Source organism: Tribolium castaneum, chromosome 9 (assembly GCF_031307605.1).
Source record: "Tribolium castaneum strain GA2 chromosome 9, icTriCast1.1, whole genome shotgun sequence".
In the NCBI taxonomy this organism is placed as follows: domain Eukaryota; kingdom Metazoa; phylum Arthropoda; class Insecta; order Coleoptera; family Tenebrionidae; genus Tribolium; species Tribolium castaneum.
The window spans coordinates 15,369,272-15,392,105 of record NC_087402.1 but is presented as its reverse complement, the minus strand read 5'-3'; positions in this window follow the sequence as shown (position 1 = coordinate 15,392,105).

Here is a 22,834-nt window from a genome sequence, read left to right as displayed (position 1 = left end):
CAATTTTTATTTTTTTACTAAAATTTAAGCTGATAAAATTTCCTACAAAATAGTTATTTGCATTTTTTATGTAGGACTAACCATAAGCGAGATATAAGATTGAAAATAATTAATATTTAAAAAAGAAGTGCTTTAACAGAAAATGTCTTGTGATTTAAAATACACTTAATTTATTAGGTCCAATACTTTATTAAAAAAAAAGGGGGTGACATATAAGTCACTGAAGTCTTCAGAGTCGATTTTAAATGCTGCATTTTCGTCTTCGTCTCAAACATTGAAAACTGAATTACATTTTTGTTCTGAAACGGTAACAGTTTTTACTTTGGTTTTTTGCTTATATCTCGAAAACAGTTACTCATATCAATTTTTATCTTTTTTTCAAAATTAAAGCTGATAACATTTCCTACAAAATAGTTATTTGCATTTTTCATGTAAGACTAACCATAAGCGAGATATATGATTGAAAATAATTAATATTTAAAAAAAAAGTGCTTTAACAGAAAATGTCTTGTGATTTAAAATACACTTAATTTATTGGGTCCAATACTTTATTAGAAGAAAAAGGAAGTCACATAAAAGTCACTGAAGTCTTCAGAGTCGTTTTTAAATGCTGCAGTTTCGTCTTCGTCTCAAACATTGAAAACCAAATTACATTTTTGTTCAGTAACAGTCACAGTTTTCTTATTGGTTTTTTGCTTATATCTCGAAAACAGTTACTCCCATCAATTTTTATCTTTTTTTCAAAATTAAAGCTGATAAAAATTCCTACAAAATAGTTATTTGCATTTTTCTTGTAGGACCAACCATAAGCGAGTTATAGAGTTGGATATAAATAATATATCACAAAAATTTGCTTTAAAATAAAATGTTTGAAAAACTGAAATTAAACTAATTTAACTGTGTCTAACACTTTAGTAGAGGAAAAAGGAAAAGACATAAAAGTCACTAAAGGTTTCAGAATTGTCTTTAGTTGTCATATTAATAACAATAACATTAATAATAATAATACTAATAGTACTAAATTTGCTTATATGCAAACGCTTAATTAAGGTAACAGTGTTTTGGTTTCTTGCTTATATCTCGAAAACAGTTACTCCTATCAATTTTTATCTTTTTACTAAAATTCAAGCTGATAAAATTTCCTACAAAATAGTTATTTGCATTTTTCATGTAGGACTAACCATAAGCGAGATATAAGTTTAAAAATAATTAATATTTAAAAAAAAAGTGCTTTAACAGAAAATGTCTTGTGATTTAAAATACACTTAATTTATTAGGTCCAATACTTTATTAGAAGAAAAAGGGGGTGACATATAAGTCACTGAAGTCTTCAGAGTCGATTGTAAATGCTGCATTTTCGTCTTCGTCTCAAACATTGAAAACTGAATTACATTTTTGTTCTGAAACGGTAACAGTTTTCACTTTGGTTTTTTGCTTATATCTCGAAAACAATTACTCCTATCAATTTTTATCTTTCTTTCAAAATTAAAGCTGATAACATTTCCTACAAAATAGTTATTTGCATTTTTCTTGTAGGACCAACCATAAGCGAGTTATAAAGTTGGATGTAAATAATATTTAACAAAAACTTGCTTAAAAATAAAATGTTTGAAATACTGAAATTAAACTAAATTAATTGTGTCTAACACTTTAGTAGAGAAAAAAGAAAAAGACATAAAAGTCACCAAAGTCTTCAGAATCGTTTTTAGTCGTCATATTAATAACAATAACATTAATAATAATAATACTAACAGTACTAAATCTGCTTATATGCAAGCGCTTTATTAAGGTAACAGTTTTTTGGTTTCTTGCTTATATCTCGAAAACAGTTACTCCTATGAAATTTTGTCTTTCTTTCAAAATTAAAGCTGATAAAATATTCTACAAAATAGTTATTTGCATTTTTCTTGTAGGACCAACCATAAGCGAGTTATAGAGTTGGATATAAATGATATATAACAAAAATTTGCTTTAAAATAAAATGTTTGAAAAACTGAAATTAAACTAATTTAACTGTGTCTAACACTTTAGTAGAGGAAAAAGGAAAAGACATAAAAGTCACTAAAGGTTTCAGAGTTGTCTTTAGTTGTCATATTAATAACAATAACATTAATAATAATAATACTAATAGTACTAAATTTGCTTATATGCAAACGCTTAATTAAGGTAACAGTGTTTTGGTTTCTTGCTTATATCTCGAAAACAGTTACTCCTATCAATTTTTATTTTTTTACTAAAATTCAAGCTGATAAAATTTCCTACAAAATAGTTATTTGCATTTTTCATGTAGGACTAACCATAAGCGAGATATAAGTTTGAAAATAATTAATATTTAAAAAAAAAGTGCTTTAACAGAAAATGTCTTGTGATTTAAAATACACTTAATTTATTAGGTCCAATATTTTATTAGAAGAAAAAGGGGGTGACATATAAGTCACTGAAGTCTTCAGAGTCGATTGTAAATGCTGCATTTTCGTCTTCGTCTCAAACATTGAAAACTGAATTACATTTTTGTTCTGAAACGGTAACAGTTTTCACTTTGGTTTTTTGCTTATATCTCGAAAACAATTACTCCTATCAGTTTTTATTTATTTTTTTAAATAAAGCTGACAAAATTTCCTACAAAATAGTTAATTGCATTTTTAATGTAGGACTAACCATAAGCGAGATATAAGTTTGAAAATAATTAAAATTTAAAAAAAAGTGCTTCAACAGAAAATGTCTTGTGATTTAAAATACACTTAATTTATAGGGTCCAATACTTTATTAGAAGAAAAAAGAGGTGACAGAAAGGTCACTGAAGTCTTTAGAGTCGTTTGTAACTGCTGCATTTTCGTCTTCGTCTCAAACATTGAAAACTGAATTACATTTTTGTTCAGTAACTGTTACAGTTTTCTTATTGGTTTTTTGCTTATATCTCGAAAACCGTTACTCCTATCAATTTCTATCTTTCTTTTAAAATTAAAGCTGATAAAGCTTCCTCTAAAGTGTTAGACACAATTAAATTAGTTTAATTTCAGTTTTTCAAACATTTTATTTTAAAGCAAATTTTTGTTAAATATTATTTATATCCAACTCTATAACTCGCTTATGGTTGGTCCTACAAGAAAAATGCAAATAACTATTTTGTAAGAAATTTTATCAGCTTTAATTTTGAAAAAAAGATAAAAATTGATAGGAGTAACTGTTTTCGAGATATAAGCAAAAAACCAATAAGAAAACTGTGACTGTTACTGAACAAAAATGTAATTCGGTTTTCAATGTTTGAGACGAAGACGAAACTGCAGCATTTAAAAACAACTCTGAAGACTTCAGTGACTTTTATGTCACTTCCTTTTTCTTCTAATAAAGTATTGGACCCAATAAATTAAGTGTATTTTAAATCACAAGACATTTTCTGTTAAAGCACTTTTTTTTTAAATATTAATTATTTTCAATCATATATCTCGCTTATGGTTAGTCCTACATGAAAAATGCAAATAACTATTTTGTAGGAAATTTTATCAGCTTGAATTTTAGTAAAAAGATAAAAATTGATAGGAGTAACTGTTTTCGAGATATAAGCAAGAAACCAAAACTCTGTTACCTTAATTAAGCGTTTGCATATAAGCAAATTTAGTACTATTAGTATTATTATTATTAATGTTATTGTTATTAATATGACAACTAAAGACAACTCTGAAACCTTTAGTGACTTTTATGTCTTTTCCTTTTTTCTCTACTAAAGTGTTAGACACAGTTAAATTAGTTTAATTTCAGTTTTTCAAACATTTTATTTTAAAGCAAATTTTTGTTAAATATTATTTATATCCAACTCTATAACTCGCTTATGGTTGGTCCTACAAGAAAAATGCAAATAACTATTTTGTAGAATATTTTATCAGCTTTAATTTTGAAAAAAAGACAAAAATTTATAGGAGTAACTGTTTTCGAGATATAAGCAAGAAACCAAAAAACTGTTACCTTAATAAAGCGCTTGCATATAAGCAGATTTAGTACTATTAGTATTATTATTATTAATGTTATTGTTATTAATATGACGACTAAAAACGATTCTGAAGACTTTGGTGACTTTTATGTCTTTTTCTTTTTTCTCTACTAAAGTGTTAGACACAATTAATTTAGTTTAATTTCAGTATTTCAAACATTTTATTTTTAAGCAAGTTTTTGTTAAATATTATTTATATCCAACTTTATAACTCGCTTATGGTTGGTCCTACAAGAAAAATGCAAATAACTATTTTGTAGGAAATGTTATCAGCTTTAATTTTGAAAGAAAGATAAAAATTGATAGGAGTAACTGTTTTCGAGATATAAGCAAAAAACCAAAGTAAAAACTGTTACCGTTTCAGAACAAAAATGTAATTCAGTTTTCAATGTTTGAGACGAAGACGAAAATGCAGCATTTAAAATCGACTCTGAAGACTTCAGTGACTTATATGTCACCCCCTTTTTTTTTAATAAAGTATTGGACCTAATAAATTAAGTGTATTTTAAATCACAAGACATTTTCTGTTAAAGCACTTCTTTTTTAAATATTAATTATTTTCAATCTTATATCTCGCTTATGGTTAGTCCTACACAAAAAATGCAAATAACTATTTTGTAGGAAATTTTATCAGCTTGAATTTTAGTAAAAAGATAAAAATTGATAGAAGTAACTGTTTTCGAGATATGAGCAAGAAACCAAAACACTGTTACCTTAATTAAGCGTTTGCATATAAGCAAATTTAGTACTATTAGTATTATTATTATTAATGTTATTGTTATTAATATGACGATTAAAAACAACTTTGAAACCTTTAGTGACTTTTATGTCTTCTTCTTTTTCCTCTACTAAAGTGTTAGACACAATTAAATTAGTTTAATTTCAGTTTTTCAAACATTTTATTTTAAAGCAAATTTTTGTTAAATATTATTTATATCCAACTCTATAACTCGCTTATGGTTGGTCCTACAAGAAAAATGCAAATAACTATTTTGTAGGAAATTTTATCAGCTTTAATTTTGAAAAAATGATAAAAATTGATAAGAGTAACGGTTTTCGAGATATAAGCAAAAAACCAATAAGAAAACTGTGACTGTTACTGAACAAAAATGTAATTCGGTTTTCAATGTTTGAGACGAAGACGAAACTGCAGCATTTAAAAACGACTCTGAAGACTTCAGTGACTTTTATGTCACTTCCTTTTTCTTCTAATAAAGTATTGGACCCAATAAATTAAGTGTATTTTAAATCACAAGACATTTTCTGTTAAAGCACTTTTTTTTAAAATATTAATTATTTTCAATCATATATCTTGCTTATGGTTAGTCCTACATGAAAAATGCAAATAACTATTTTGTAGGAAATTTTATCAGCTTGAATTTTAGTAAAAAGATAAAAATTGATAGGAGTAACTGTTTTCGAGATATAAGCAAGAAACCAAAACACTGTTACCTTAATTAAGCGTTTGCATATAAGCAAATTTAGTACTATTAGTATTATTATTATTAATGTTATTGTTATTAATATGACAACTAAAGACAACTCTGAAACCTTTAGTGACTTTTATGTCTTTTCCTTTTTTCTCTACTAAAGTGTTAGACACAGTTAAATTAGTTTAATTTCAGTTTTTCAAACATTTTATTTTAAAGCAAATTTTTGTTAAATATTATTTATATCCAACTCCACAACTCGCTTATGGTTGGTCCTACAAGAAAAATGCAAATAACTATTTTGTAGAATATTTTATCAGCTTTAATTTTGAAAGAAAGACAAAAATTCATAGGAGTAACTGTTTTCGAGATATAAGCAAGAAACCAAAAAACTGTTACCTTAATAAAGCGCTTGCATATAAGCAGATTTAGTACTATTAGTATTATTATTATTAATGTTATTGTTATTAATATGACGACTAAAAACGATTCTGAAGACTTTGGTGACTTTTATGTCTTTTTCTTTTTCCTCTACTAAAGTGTTAGACACAATTAATTTAGTTTAATTTCAGTATTTCAAACATTTTATTTTTAAGCAAGTTTTTGTTAAATATTATTTATATCCAACTTTATAACTCGCTTATGGTTGGTCCTACAAGAAAAATGCAAATAACTATTTTGTAGGAAATGTTATCAGCTTTAATTTTGAAAGAAAGATAAAAATTGATAGGAGTAACTGTTTTCGAGATATAAGCAAAAAACCAAAGTAAAAACTGTTACCGTTTCAGAACAAAAATGTAATTCAGTTTTCAATGTTTGAGACGAAGACGAAAATGCAGCATTTAAAATCGACTCTGAAGACTTCAGTGACTTATATGTCACCCCCTTTTTTTTTTTAATAAAGTATTGAACCTAATAAATTAAGTGTATTTTAAATCACAAGACATTTTCTGTTAAAGCACTTCTTTTTTAAATATTAATTATTTTTAATCTTATATCTCGCTTATGGTTAGTCCTACATAAAAAATGCAAATAACTATTTTGTAGGAAATTTTATCACCTTTAATTTTGGTGAAAAAGTAAAAATTGATAGGAGTAACTGTTTTCGAGATATAGGCAAAAAACAAAAAAACTGTTACCTTAATTAAGCGCTTGGCTATAAGCAAATTTAGTACTACTAGTATTGTTATTATAAATGTTATTGTTATTAATATGACGACTAAAGACAACTTTAAGACTTTAGTGACTTTTATGTCTCCTCCTTTTTCCTCTACTAAAGTGTTAGACACAATTAATTTAGTTTAATTTCGGTTTTTCAAACATTTTATTTTAAAGCAAATTTTTGTTAAATATTAAAAACTATAAAATGGCTTAGATTGCCTAAAAACACAGATCACACATGATCTTTTGCATAAAAATGAGAAAACGCTCATGTAACACACAAAATAAGCTCCATTTTTCCTTTTTAAAAGTATTATTATTATTATTACTTTTGTTACTATTACTATTATTATTATTATTATTATTATTATTATTGTTATTATTATTATTATTATAAAATTATTATTATTATTATTATTATTATTATTATTATTATTATTATTATTATTAAAAACTTATATTAAACAGACAGAAAACGTCGTATTCTGACACAACTTAAAACACAGATCACACATGATCTTTTGCATAGAAATGAGAAAACGCTCATATATCACAAAATAAGCTTCATTTTGGCTTAGAAAACTAAGCTTACTTTTACTACTACTATTATTTTTATTTTTATTATTATTATTATTATTACTATTATTTTTATTATTATTATTACTATTATTATTATTATTATTATTATTATTATTATTATTATTATTATTAATATTATTATTATTAAAGACCGATTATAACTTTTGTATAGTAAATGTTTTTATACCAGTTTTAAAATGCGTTATTAATTTTAGACAATTTCTTGCCTAAAAACACAGATCACAGATGATCTCTTGCATAGAAATGAGAAAACGCTCAGATAACACAAAATAAGCATCATTTTTGCTTAGAAAAACTAAGCTTTAATTTAGAAAGAAATTTATTATTATAAGTATTATTATCATTATTATTATTATTATTATTATTATTATTATTATTATTATTGTTTTTTTTATTACTATTATTATTATTATTATTATTATTATTATTATTATTAATATTATTATTATTAAAGACCGATTATAACTTTTGTATAGTAAATGTTTTTATACCAGTTTTAAAATGCGTTATTAATTTTATTCAATTTCTTGCCTAAAAACACAGATCACAGATGATCTCTTGCATAGAAATGAGAAAGCGCTCATATAACACACAAAATAAGCTTCATTTTTGCTTAGAAAACTAAGCTTACTTTTATTTCTATTATTATTTTTATTATTATTATTATTATTATTATTATTATTATTATTATTATTATTATTATTGTTATTATTATTATTATTATTATTATTATTATTATTGTTATTATTATTATTATTATTAAAAACTTATATTAAACAGACAGAAAACGTCGTATTCTGACACAAAAAAACGAATTACGTTATAGACTTGACGAGAACGGCGTATCTCGGACTCTTATAGGACTCTTATAGGGTCAAAAATTATCAGTTTGGATTAAAACAAATTATTTTTGTTGACTCTCAGTCTGAATTGTTCATCAGTTCAAACAAAAACGGCTTACTTTAGACGATCTTTTGCTTTGAACAAGAAAACTTACATCGAACAGACTAAAAACGTATTAATCTGGCATAAAAGAGCAATTTATGTATCACTTTGAATAAAGGCAGCTAATCCTATTCGTTTCATTGCTTAAAATAGACAAAATTGTTAATAAATCTAACAAAAACGCTGTATTCTAGCACAAAATACTAATTACATTATAGTTTCGACGAGAATAGCTTATTTGGAATGATTCTATGCTTCCAAACGTGTAAATTTTTAATAAACAGATGCCAAACATCATGTTTTGTCCTATAAAGACATTTTATATTGCAGTTTGTATTAAAACAAAATATTTTCGTTGATTCTTTGTTAGAAGCAGCAAACCTAACATTAAAGAATCTGAAAACTTTGTATTCGGACACAAACCACCGAATTTTGTTTCAGTTTAGACAAAAACGGTTGATTTTCGACAATATTTTGCTTTGAACAAGAAAGCTTATATCAAACTGACTAAAAACGTCTTATTTTAGCACAAAACAAAAGATTTGCGTTATAGTCTTAAAGCTGATTCATGCCACAGTTTGGATAAAAACCAATTATTTTTGTTAATTCATTGTTACAAACAAGAAACCTTACATCAAAGAAACTGAAAACCCCTTATTTAGGCACAGAAATTCGAATTACGTTTCAGTCTGGACAAAAACTGCTTATTTTAGACGATCCTTTGTTTTGAACACGAAAACTTACATTAAAAAGATTAAAAACGTCTTATTCTGGCTGAAAACTGCAAATTATATATTACTCTAGATAAAAGCAATTTATCCTGATTACTCCTTTACTTAGAATAGAGTAAACTTGTATAAAACTTAATGAAAACTTTAAATTTCGTCTCAAAGAAATAATTTACGTTATAGTTTTGACCAGCACTGTTTATTTCAAACGAAATTATGATTCGAAACTAATGAACTTTTATGGGGCAGATGCAAAACCACATATTACCATATAAAGCGTTGTTTTAAAGCAAAGTATTACCTTTTGCAACAAGAAATTTCACGTCAAAGAAACTGAAAACTTCGTATCCATGCACAAATATCGAATTACGTATCAGTTTAGGCAAATACAGCTTATTTTAAACGATTCCTTGCTATAAACAAGAAAAATTTTATCAAACATATTGAAAATGTCTTATTCTCGAAAATAAGAGCAAATTATGTATCAGTTTTAACAAAAGCGGATTACTCTGTTTGATTCTATGCTTAGAGTAGAGTAAACTACTATAAAACGTAATGAAAACTCTATATTCAAGCTCAAAAGAACAAATTACGTTATAGTTTTGACAAAAAAAAATTATTTCGGACGACTACATATTTCGAAGTAAGCAAACTTTAATTGAACAAGTGCAAAAGCTAATACTTTGCTTTAAAATAACGATTTATGTGGTAATATGGTATTTTGCATCTGTCCTATAAAATTTTACTCGTTTCGCTCCATTGAATCATTCGAAATAAATTATTTTGATACAACAACGAAAATAATTTTTTTGTTTAAACTGTAACATGTCGTTTTTATAAAACGAACTAAGACGTTTGGCATCTGTTTAGTGAAAGTTTTCTCGTTTGGGGGCATAAAATCGTTTGAAATTAACAGTTCTGGTCAAAACTATAACGTAAATTATTTCTTTGAGACGAAATTTAAAGTTTTCATTAAGTTTTATACAAGTTTGCTCTATTCTAAGCAAAGGAGTAATCAGGATAAACTGCTTTTATCCAAAGTAATACATAATTTGCAGTTTTGAGCCAGAATAAGACGTTTTTAATCTTTTTAATGTAAGTTTTCGTGTTCAAAAGAAAGAATCGTCTAAAATAAGCAATTTGTGTCCAGACTGAAACGTAATTTGATTTTCTGGGCCTGAATAAGAGGTTTTCAGTTTCTTTGATGTAAGGTTTCTTGTTTGTAACAATGAATAAACGAAAATCATTGGTTTTAATCCAAACTGTGACATAAATCGTTTTTTAAAGGCGAAATCAGACGTTTTGCCTCTGTTCAGTGAAAGTATACTGGTTTCAAAGCATAGAATCGTTTGAAATTAACAGTTCTCGTCAAGACTATAACGCAAATCTTTAAAGTGACACAAAGAAATAATTCACGTAATAGTTTTGACCAGAACTGTTAATTTCAAACGATTTTATGCCCCCAAACGAGAAAACTTTCACTAAGCAGATGCCAAACGTCTTAGTTCGTTTTATAAAAGCGACTTATGTTACAGTTTAAACAAAAACAAATTATTTGTGTTGTTGTTGTGTCAAAATAATTTATTTCTAATGATTCAATGGAGCGAAACGGGTAAACTTTTATAGGACAGATGCAAAATACCATATTACCACATAAATCATTATTTTAAAGCAAAGTATTAGCTTTTGCACATGTTCAATTAAAGTTTGCTTACTTCGAAGTATGTAATCGTCCGAAATATTTTTTTTTGTCAAAACTATAACGTAATTTGTTCTTTTGAGCTTGAATATAGAGTTTTCATTACGTTTTATAGTAGTTTACTCTACTCTAAGCATAGAATCAAACGGAGTAATCCGCTTTTGTTAAAACTGATACATAATTTGCTCTTATTTTCGAGAATAAGACGTTTTCAATATGCTTGATAAAATTTTTCTTGTTTATAGCAAGGAATCGTTTAAAATAAGCTGTATTTGCCTAAACTGATACGTAATTAGATATTTATGTATGGATACGAAGTTTTCAGTTTCTTTGACGTGAAATTTCTTGTTGCAAAAGGTAATACTTTGCTTTAAAACAACGCTTTATATGGTAATATGTGGTTTTGCATCTGCCCCATAAAAGTTCATTACTTTCGAATCATAATTTCGTTTGAAATAAACAGTGCTGGTCAAAACTATAACGTAAATTATTTCTTTGAGACGAAATTTAAAGTTTTCATTAAGTTTTATACAAGTTTACTCTATTCTAAGTAAAAGAGTAATCAGGATAAATTGCTTTTATCTAGAGTAATATATAATTTGCAGTTTTCAGCCAGAATAAGACGTTTTTAATCTTTTTTATGTAACTTTTCGTGTTCAAAACAAAGGATCGTCTAAAATAAGCAGTTTTTGTCCAGACTGAAACGTAATTCGAATTTCTGTGCCTAAATAAAGGGTTTTCAGTTTCTTTGATGTAAGGTTTCTTGTTTGTAACAATGAATTAACAAAAATAATTGGGTTTCATCCAAACTGTGGCATGAATCAGCTTTAAGACTATAACGCAAATCTTTTGTTTTGTGCTAAAATAAGACGTTTTTAGTCAGTTTGATATAAGCTTTCTTGTTCAAAGCAAAATATTGTCGAAAATCAACCGTTTTTGTCTAAACTGAAACAAAATTCGGTGGTTTGTGTCCGAATACAAAGTTTTCAGATTCTTTAATGTTAGGTTTGCTGCTTCTAACAAAGAATCAACGAAAATATTTTGTTTTAATACAAACTGCAATATAAAATGTCTTTATAGGACAAAACATGATGTTTGGCATCTGTTTATTAAAAATTTACTCGTTTGGAAGCATAGAATCATTCCAAATAAGCTATTCTCGTCGAAACTATAAGGTAATTAGTATTTTGTGCTAGAATACAGCGTTTTTGTTAGATTTATTAACAATTTTGTCTATTTTAAGCAATGAAACGAATAGGATTAGCTGCCTTTATCCAAAGTGATACATAAATTGCTCTTTTATGCCAGATTAATACGTTTTTAGTCTGTTCGATGTAAGTTTTCTTGTTCAAAGCAAAAGATCGTCTAAAGTAAGCCGTTTTTGTTTGAACTGATGAACAATTCAGACTGAGAGTCAACAAAAATAATTTGTTTTAATCCAAACTGATAATTTTTGACTCTATAAGAGTCCTATAAGAGTCCGAGATACGCCGTTCTCGTCAAGTCTATAACGTAATTCGTTTTTTTGTGTCAGAATACGACGTTTTCTGTCTGTTTAATATAAGTTTTTAATAATAATAATAATAATAACAATAATAATAATAATAATAATAATAATAATAATAATAATAATAATAATAATAATAATAATAATAATAATAATAATAATAATAATAATAATAATAATAATAATAATAATAATAATAATAATAATAATAATAAAAATAATAATAGAAATAAAAGTAAGCTTAGTTTTCTAAGCAAAAATGAAGCTTATTTTGTGTGTTATATGAGCGCTTTCTCATTTCTATGCAAGAAATCATCTGTGATCTGTATTTTTAGGCAAGAAATTGTCTAAAATTAATAACTCATTTTAAAACTGGTATAAAAACATTTACTATACAAAAGTTAATAATAATATTATTAATAATAACGTTTTCTGTCTGTTTAATATAAGTTTTTAATAATAATAATAATAATAATAATAATAATAATAATAATAATAATAATAATAATAATAATAATAATAATAATAATAATAATAATAATAATAATAATAATAATAATAATAATAATAATAATAGTAATAATAATAATAAAAATAATAGTAATAATAATAATAATAATAAAAATAAAAATAATAGTAGTAGTAAAAGTAAGCTTAGTTTTCTAAGCCAAAATGAAGCTTATTTTGTGTTATATGAGCGTTTTCTCATTTCTATGCAAAAGATCATGTGTGATCTGTGTTTTAAGTTGTGTCAGAATACGACGTTTTCTGTCTGTTTAATATAAGTTTTTAATAATAATAATAATAATAATAATAATAATAATAATAATAATAATAGTAATAATAATAATAATAATAATAATAATAATAATAGTAATAATAATAATAATAATAATAATAATAATAATAATAATAATAATAATAATAATAATAACAATAATAATAATAATAATAATAATAATAATAGTAATAGTAACAAAAGTAATAATAATAATAATACTTTTAAAAAGGAAAAATGGAGCTTATTTTGTGTGTTACATGAGCGTTTTCTCATTTTTATGCAAAAGATCATGTGTGATCTGTGTTTTTAGGCAATCTAAGCCAATTTGTAGTTTTTAATATTTAACAAAAATTTGCTTTAAAATAAAATGTTTGAAAAACTGAAATTAAACTAATTTTACTGTGTCTAACACTTTAGTAGAGAAAAAACGAAAAGACATAAAAGCCACTAAAGGTTTCAGAGTTGTCTTTAGTTGTCATATTAATAACAATAACATTAATAATAATAATACTAATAGTTCTAAATTTGCTTATATGCAAACGCTTAATTAAGGTAACAGTGTTTTGGTTTCTTGCTTATATCTCGAAAACAGTTACTCCTATCAATTTTTATCTTTTTACTAGAATTCAAGCTGATAAAATTTCCTACAAAATAGTTATTTGCATTTTTCATGTAGGACTAACCATAAGCGAGATATATGATTGAAAATAATTAATATTTAAAAAAAAAGTGCTTTAACAGAAAATGTCTTGTGATTTAAAATACACTTAATTTATTGGGTCCAATACTTTATTAGAAGAAAAAGGAAGTGACATAAAAGTCACTGAAGTCTTCAGAGTCGTTTTTAAATGCTGCAGTTTCGTCTTCGTCTCAAACATTGAAAACTGAATTACATTTTTGTTCAGTAACAGTTACAGTTTTCTTATTGGTTTTTTGCTTATATCTCGAAACCAGTTACTCCTATCAATTTTTATCTTTCTGTCAAAATTAAAGCTGATAAAATTTCCTACAAAATAGTTATTTGCATTTTTCTTGTAGGACCAACCATAAGCGAGTTATAGAGTTGGATATAAATAATATTTAACAAAAATTTGCTTTAAAATAAAATGTTTGAAAAACTGAAATTAAACTAATTTAATTGTGTCTAACACTTTAGTAGAGGAAAAAGAAGAAGACATAAAAGTCACTAAAGGTTTCAAAGTTGTCTTTAATCGTCATATTAATAACAATAATATTAATAATAATAATACTAATAGTACTAAATTTGCTTATATGCAAACGCTTAATTAAGGTAACAGTGTTTTGGTTTCTTGCTCATATCTCGAAAACAGTTACTCCTATCAATTTTTATTTTTCTTTCAAAATTAAAGCTGATAACATTTCCTACAAAATAGTTATTTGCATTTTTCTTGTGGGACCAACCATAAGCGAGTTATAAAGTTGGATATAAATAATATTTAACAAAAGCTTGCTTAAAAATAAAATGTTTGAAATACTGAAATTAAACTAAATTAATTGAGTCTAACACTTTAGTAGAGAAAAAAGAAAAAGACATGAAAGTCACCAAAATCTTCAGAATCGTTTTTAGTCGTCATATTAATAACAATAACATTAATAATAATAATACTAATAGTACTAAATCTGCTTATATGCAAGCGCTTTATTAAGGTAACAGTTTTTTGGTTTCTTGCTTATATCTCGAAAACAGTTACTCCTATGAATTTTTGTCTTTTTTTCAAAATTAAAGCTGATAAAATTTCCTACAAAATAGTTATTTGCATTTTTCTTGTAGGACCAACCATAAGCGAGTTATAGAGTTGGATATAAATAATTTTTAACAAAAATTTGCTTTAAAATAAAATGTTTGAAAAACTGAAATTAAACTAATTTAATTGTGTCTAACACTTTAGTAGAGGAAAAAGAAAAAGACATAAAAGTCACCAAAGTCTTCAGAATCGTTTTTAGTCGTCATATTAATAACAATAACATTAATAATAATAATACTAATAGTACTAAATCTGCTTATATGCAAGCGCTTTATTAAGGTAACAGTTTTTTGGTTTCTTGCTTATATCTCGAAAACAGTTACTCCTATCAATTTTTATCTTTTTACTAAAATTCAAGCTGATAAAATTTCCTATAAAATAGTTATTTGCATTTTTCATGTAGGACTAACCATAAGCGAGATATATGATTGAAAATAATTAATATTTAAAAAAAAAGTGCTTTAACAGAAAATGTCTTGTGATTTAAAATACACTTAATTTATCAGGTCCAATACTTTATTAGAAAAAAAGGGGGTGACATATAAGTCACTGAAGTCTTCAGAGTCGATTTTAAATGCTGCATTTTCGTCTTCGTCTCAAACATTGAAAACTGAATTACATTTTTGTTCTGAAACGGTAACAGTTTTTACATTGGTTTTTTGCTTATATCTCGAAAACAGTTACTCCTATCAATTTTTATCTTTCTTTCAAAATTAAAGCTGATAACATTTCCTACAAAATAGTTATTTGCATTTTTCTTGTAGGACCAACCATAAGCGAGTTATAAAGTTGGATATAAATAATATTTAACAAAAACTTGCTTAAAAATAAAATGTTTGAAATACTGAAATTAAGCTAAATTAATTGTGTCTAACACTTTAGTAGAGAAAAAAGAAAAAGACATAAAAGTCACCAAAGTCTTCAGAATCGTTTTTAGTCGTCATATTAATAACAATAACATTAATAATAATAATACTAATAGTACTAAATCTGCTTATATGCAAGCGCTTTATTAAGGTAACAGTTTTTTGGTTTCTTGCTTATATCTCGAAAACAGTTACTCCTATGAATTTTTGTCTTTTTTTCAAAATTAGAGCTGATAAAATTTCCTACAAAATAGTTATTTGCATTTTTCTTGTAGGACCAACCATAAGCGAGTTATAGAGTTGGATATAAATAATTTTTAACAAAAATTTGCTTTAAAATAAAATGTTTGAAAAACTGAAATTAAACTAATTTAATTGTGTCTAACACTTTAGTAGAGGAAAAAGAAAAAGACATAAAAGTCACTAAAGGTTTCAGAGTTGTCTTTAGTTGTCATATTAATAACAATAACATTAATAATAATAATACTAATAGTACTAAATTTGCTTATATGCAAACGCTTAATTAAGGTAACAGTGTTTTGGTTTCTTGCTTATATCTCGAAAACAGTTACTCCTATCAATTTTTATCTTTTTACTAAAATTCAAGCTGATAAAATTTCCTATAAAATAGTTATTTGCATTTTTCATGTAGGACTAACCATAAGCGAGATATATGATTGAAAATAATTAATATTTAAAAAAAAAGTGCTTTAACAGAAAATGTCTTGTGATTTAAAATACACTTAATTTATTGGGTCCAATACTTTATTAGAAGAAAAAGGAAGTGACATAAAAGTCACTGAAGTCTTCAGAGTCGTTTTTAAATGGTGCAGTTTCGTCTTCGTCTCAAACATTGAAAACTGAATTACATTTTTGTTCAGTAACAGTCACAGTTTTCTTATTGGTTTTTTGCTTATATCTCGAAAACAGTTACTCCTATCAATTTTTATCTTTCTGTCAAACTTAAAGCTGATAAAATTTCCTACAAAATAGATATTTGCATTTTTCTTGTAGGATCAACCATAAGCGAGTTATAGAGTTGGATATAAATAATATTTAACAAAAATTTGCTTTAAAATAAAATGTTTGAAAAACTGAAATTAAACTAATTTAATTGTGTCTAACACTTTAGTAGAGGAAAAAGAAGAAAACATAAAAGTCACTAAAGGTTTCAAAGTTGTCTTTAATCGTCATATTAATAACAATAACATTAATAATAATAATACTAATAGTACTAAATTTGCTTATATGCAAACGCTTAATTAAGGTAACAGTGTTTTGGTTTCTTGCTCATATCTCGAAAACAGTTACTCCTATCAACTTTTATCTTTTTACTAAAATTCAAGCTGATAAAATTTCCTACAAAATAATTATTTGCATTTTTTATGTAGGACTAACCATAAGCGAGATATAAGATTGAAAATAATTAATATTTAAAAAAGAAGTGCTTTAACAGAAAATGTCTTGTGATTTAAAATACACTTAATTTATCAGGTCCAATACTTTATTAGAAAAAAAGGGGGTGACATATAAGTCACTGAAGTCTTCAGAGTCGATTTTAAATGCTGCATTTTCGTCTTCGTCTCAAACATTGAAAACTGTATTACATTTTTGTTCTGAAACGGTAACAGTTTTTACATTGGTTTTTTGCTTATATCTCGAAAACAGTTACTCCTATCAATTTTTATCTTTCTTTCAAAATTAAAGCTGATAACATTTCCTACAAAATAGTTATTTGCATTTTTCTTGTAGGACCAACCATAAGCGAGTTATAAAGTTGGATATAAATAATATTTAACAAAAACTTGCTTAAAAATAAAATGTTTGAAATACTGAAATTAAGCTAAATTAATTGTGTCTAACTCTTTAGTAGAGAAAAAAGAAAAAGACATAAAAGTCACCAAAGTCTTCAGAATCGTTTTTAGTCGTCATATTAATAACAATAACATTAATAATAATAATACTAATAGTACTAAATCTGCTTATATGCAAGCGCTTTATTAAGGTAACAGTTTTTTGGTTTCTTGCTTATATCTCGAAAACAGTTACTCCTATGAATTTTTGTCTTTTTTTCAAAATTAAAGCTGATAAAATTTCCTACAAAATAGTTATTTGCATTTTTCTTGTAGGACCAACCATAAGCGAGTTATAGAGTTGGATATAAATAATTTTTAACAAAAATTTGCTTTAAAATAAAATGTTTGAAAAACTGAAATTAAACTAATTTAATTGTGTCTAACACTTTAGTAGAGGAAAAAGAAAAAGACATAAAAGTCACTAAAGGTTTCAGAGTTGTCTTTAGTTGTCATATTAATAACAATAACATTAATAATAATAATACTAATAGTACTAAATTTGCTTATATGCAAACGCTTAATTAAGGTAACAGTGTTTTGGTTTCTTGCTTATATCTCGAAAACAGTTACTCCTATCAATTTTTATCTTTTTACTAAAATTCAAGCTGATAAAATTTCCTATAAAATAGTTATTTGCATTTTTCATGTAGGACTAACCATAAGCGAGATATATGATTGAAAATAATTAATATTTAAAAAATAAGTGCTTTAACAGAAAATGTCTTGTGATTTAAAATACACTTAATTTATTGGGTCCAATACTTTATTAGAAGAAAAAGGAAGTGACATAAAAGTCACTAAAGTCTTCAGAAGTCGTTTTTAAATGCTGCAGTTTCGTCTTCGTCTCAAACATTGAAAACTGAATTACATTTTTGTTCAGTAACAGTCACAGTTTTCTTATTGGTTTTTTGCTTATATCTCGAAAACAGTTACTCCTATCAATTTTTATCTTTCTGTCAAAATTAAAGCTGATAAAATTTCCTACAAAATAGATATTTGCATTTTTCTTGTAGGATCAACCATCAATTTTTATCTTTCTGTCAAAATTAAAGCTGATAAAATTTCCTACAAAATAGATATTTGCATTTTTCTTGTAGGATCAACCATAAGCGAGTTATAGAGTTGGATATAAATAATATTTAACAAAAATTTGCTTTAAAATAAAATGTTTGAAAAACTGAAATTAAACTAATTTAATTGTGTCTAACACTTTAGTAGAGGAAAAAGAAGAAGACATAAAAGTCACTAAAGGTTTCAAAGTTGTCTTTAATCGTCATATTAATAACAATAACATTAATAATAATAATACTAATAGTATTAAATTTGCTTATATGCAAACGCTTAATTAAGGTAACAGTGTTTTGGTTTCTTGCTCATATCTCGAAAACAGTTACTCCTATCAATTTTTATCTTTCTTTCAAAATTAAAGCTGATAACATTTCCTACAAAATAGTTATTTGCATTTTTCTTGTGGGACCAACCATAAGCGAGTTATAAAGTTGGATATAAATAATATTTAACAAAAACTTGCTTAAAAATAAAATGTTTGAAATACTGAAATTAAACTAAATTAATTGTGTCTAACACTTTAGTAGAGAAAAAAGAAAAAGACATAAAAGTCACCAAAGTCTTCAGAATCGTTTTTAGTCGTCATATTAATAACAATAACATTAATAATAATAATACTAATAGTACTAAATCTGCTTATATGCAAGCGCTTTATTAAGGTAACAGTTTTTTGGTTTCTTGCTTATATCTTGAAAACAGTTACTCCTATGAATTTTTGTCTTTTTTTCAAAATTAAAGCTGATAAAATTTCCTACAAAATAGTTATTTGCATTTTTCTTGTAGGACCAACCATAAGCGAGTTATAGAGTTGGATATAAATAATTTTTAACAAAAATTTGCTTTAAAATAAAATGTTTGAAAAACTGAAATTAAACTAATTTAATTGTGTCTAACACTTTAGTAGAGGATAAAGAAAAAGACATAAAAGTCACTAAAGGTTTCAGAGTTGTCTTTAGTTGTCATATTAATAACAATAACATTAATAATAATAATACTAATAGTACTAAATTTGCTTATATGCAAACGCTTAATTAAGGTAACAGTGTTTTGGTTTCTTGCTTATATCTCGAAAACAGTTACTCCTATCAATTTTTATCTTTTTACTAAAATTCAAGCTGATAAAATTTCCTATAAAATAGTTATTTGCATTTTTCATGTAGGACTAACCATAAGCGAGATATATGATTGAAAATAATTAATATTTAAAAAATAAGTGCTTTAACAGAAAATGTCTTGTGATTTAAAATACACTTAATTTATTGGGTCCAATACTTTATTAGAAGAAAAAGGAAGTGACATAAAAGTCACTAAAGTCTTCAGAGTCGTTTTTAAATGCTGCAGTTTCGTCTTCGTCTCAAACATTGAAAACTGAATTACATTTTTGTTCAGTAACAGTCACAGTTTTCTTATTGGTTTTTTGCTTATATCTCGAAAACAGTTACTCCTATCAATTTTTATCTTTCTGTCAAAATTAAAGCTGATAAAATTTCCTACAAAATAGATATTTGCATTTTTCTTGTAGGATCAACCATAAGCGAGTTATAGAGTTGGATATAAATAATATTTAACAAAAATTTGCTTTAAAATAAAATGTTTGAAAAACTGAAATTAAACTAATTTAATTGTGTCTAACACTTTAGTAGAGGAAAAAGAAGAAGACATAAAAGTCACTAAAGGTTTCAAAGTTGTCTTTAATCGTCATATTAATAACAATAACATTAATAATAATAATACTAATAGTACTAAATTTGCTTATATGCAAACGCTTAATTAAGGTAACAGTGTTTTGGTTTCTTGCTCATATCTCGAAAACAGTTACTCCTATCAATTTTTATCTTTCTTTCAAAATTAAAGCTGATAACATTTCCTACAAAATAGTTATTTGCATTTTTCTTGTGGGACCAACCATAAGCGAGTTATAAAGTTGGATATAAATAATATTTAACAAAAACTTGCTTAAAAATAAAATGTTTGAAATACTGAAATTAAACTAAATTAATTGTGTCTAACACTTTAGTAGAGAAAAAAGAAAAAGACATAAAAGTCACCAAAGTCTTCAGAATCGTTTTTAGTCGTCATATTAATAACAATAACATTAATAATAATAATACTAATAGTACTAAATCTGCTTATATGCAAGCGCTTTATTAAGGTAACAGTTTTTTGGTTTCTTGCTTATATCTTGAAAACAGTTACTCCTATGAATTTTTGTCTTTTTTTCAAAATTAAAGCTGATAAAATTTCCTACAAAATAGTTATTTGCATTTTTCTTGTAGGACCAACCATAAGCGAGTTATAGAGTTGGATATAAATAATTTTTAACAAAAATTTGCTTTAAAATAAAATGTTTGAAAAACTGAAATTAAACTAATTTAATTGTGTCTAACACTTTAGTAGAGGATAAAGAAAAAGACATAAAAGTCACTAAAGGTTTCAGAGTTGTCTTTAGTTGTCATATTAATAACAATAACATTAATAATAATAATACTAATAGTACTAAATTTGCTTATATGCAAACGCTTAATTAAGGTAACAGTGTTTTGGTTTCTTGCTTATATCTCGAAAACAGTTACTCCTATCAATTTTTATCTTTTTACTAAAATTCAAGCTGATAAAATTTCCTATAAAATAGTTATTTGCATTTTTCAAGTAGGACTAACCATAAGCGAGATATATGATTGAAAATAATTAATATTTAAAAAAAAAGTGCTTTAACAGAAAATGTCTTGTGATTTAAAATACACTTAATTTATTGGGTCCAATACTTTATTAGAAGAAAAAGGAAGTGACATAAAAGTCACTGAAGTCTTCAGAGTCGTTTTTAAATGCTGCAGTTTCGTCTTCGTCTCAAACATTGAAAACTGAATTACATTTTTGTTCAGTAACAGTCACGGTTTTCTTATTGGTTTTTTGCTTTTATCTCGAAAACAGTTACTTCTATCAATTTTTATCTTTCAGTCAAAATTAAAGCTGATAAAATTTCCTACAAAATAGTTATTTGCATTTTTCTTGTAGGACCAACCATAAGCGAGTTATAGAGTTGGATATAAATAATATTTAACAAAAATTTGCTTTAAAATAAAATGTTTGAAAAACTGAAATTAAACTAATTTAATTGTGTCTAACACTTTAGTAGAGGAAAAAGAAGAAGACATAAAAGTCACTAAAGGTTTCAAAGTTGTCTTTAATCGTTATATTAATAACAATAACATTAATAATAATAATACTAATAGTACTAAATTTGCTTATATGCAGACGCTTAATTAAGGTAACAGTGTTTTGGTTTCTTGCTCATATCTCGAAAACAGTTACTCCTATCAATTTTTATCTTTCTTTCAAAATTAAAGCTGATAACATTTCCTACAAAATAGTTATTTGCATTTTTCTTGTAGGACCAACCATAAGCGAGTTATAAAGTTGGATATAAATAATATTTAACAAAAACTTGCTTAAAAATAAAATGTTTGAAATACTGAAATTAAACTAAATTAATTGTGTCTAACACTTTAGTAGAGAAAAAAGAAAAAGACATAAAAGTCACCAAAGTCTTCAGAATCGTTTTTAGTCGTCATATTAATAACAATAACATTAATAATAATAATAATACTAATAGTACTAAATCTGCTTATATGCAAGCGCTTTATTAAGGTAACAGTTTTTTGGTTTCTTGCTTATATCTCGAAAACAGTTACTCCTATGAATTTTTGTCTTTCTTTCAAAATTAAAGCTGATAAAATATTCTACAAAATAGTTATTTGCATTTTTCTTGTAGGACCAACCATAAGCGAGTTATAGAGTTGGATATAAATAATATTTAACAAAAATTTGCTTTAAAATAAAATGTTTGAAAAACTGAAATTAAACTAATTTAACTGTGTCTAACACTTTAGTAGAGAAAAAAGGAAAAGACATAAAAGTCACTAAAGGTTTCAGAGTTGTCTTTAGTTGTCATATTAATAACAATAACATTAATAATAATAATACTAATAGTACTAAATTTGCTTATATGCAAACGCTTAATTAAGGTAACAGTGTTTTGGTTTCTTGCTTATATCTCGAAAACAGTTACTCCTATTAATTTTTATCTTTTTACTAAAATTCAAGCTGATAAAATTTCCTACAAAATAGTTATTTGCATTTTTTATGTAGGACTAACCATAAGCGAGATATAAGATTGAAAATAATTAATATTTAAAAAAGAAGTGCTTTAACAGAAAATGTCTTGTGATTTAAAATACACATAATTTATTGGGTCCAATACTTTATTAGAAAAAAAAGGAAGTGACATAAAAGTCACTGAAGTCTTCAGAGTCGTTTTTAAATGCTGCAGTTTCGTCTTCGTCTCAAACATTGAAAACCGAATTACATTTTTGTTCAGTAACAGTCACAGTTTTCTTATTGGTTTTTTGCTTATATCTCGAAAACAGTTACTCCTATCA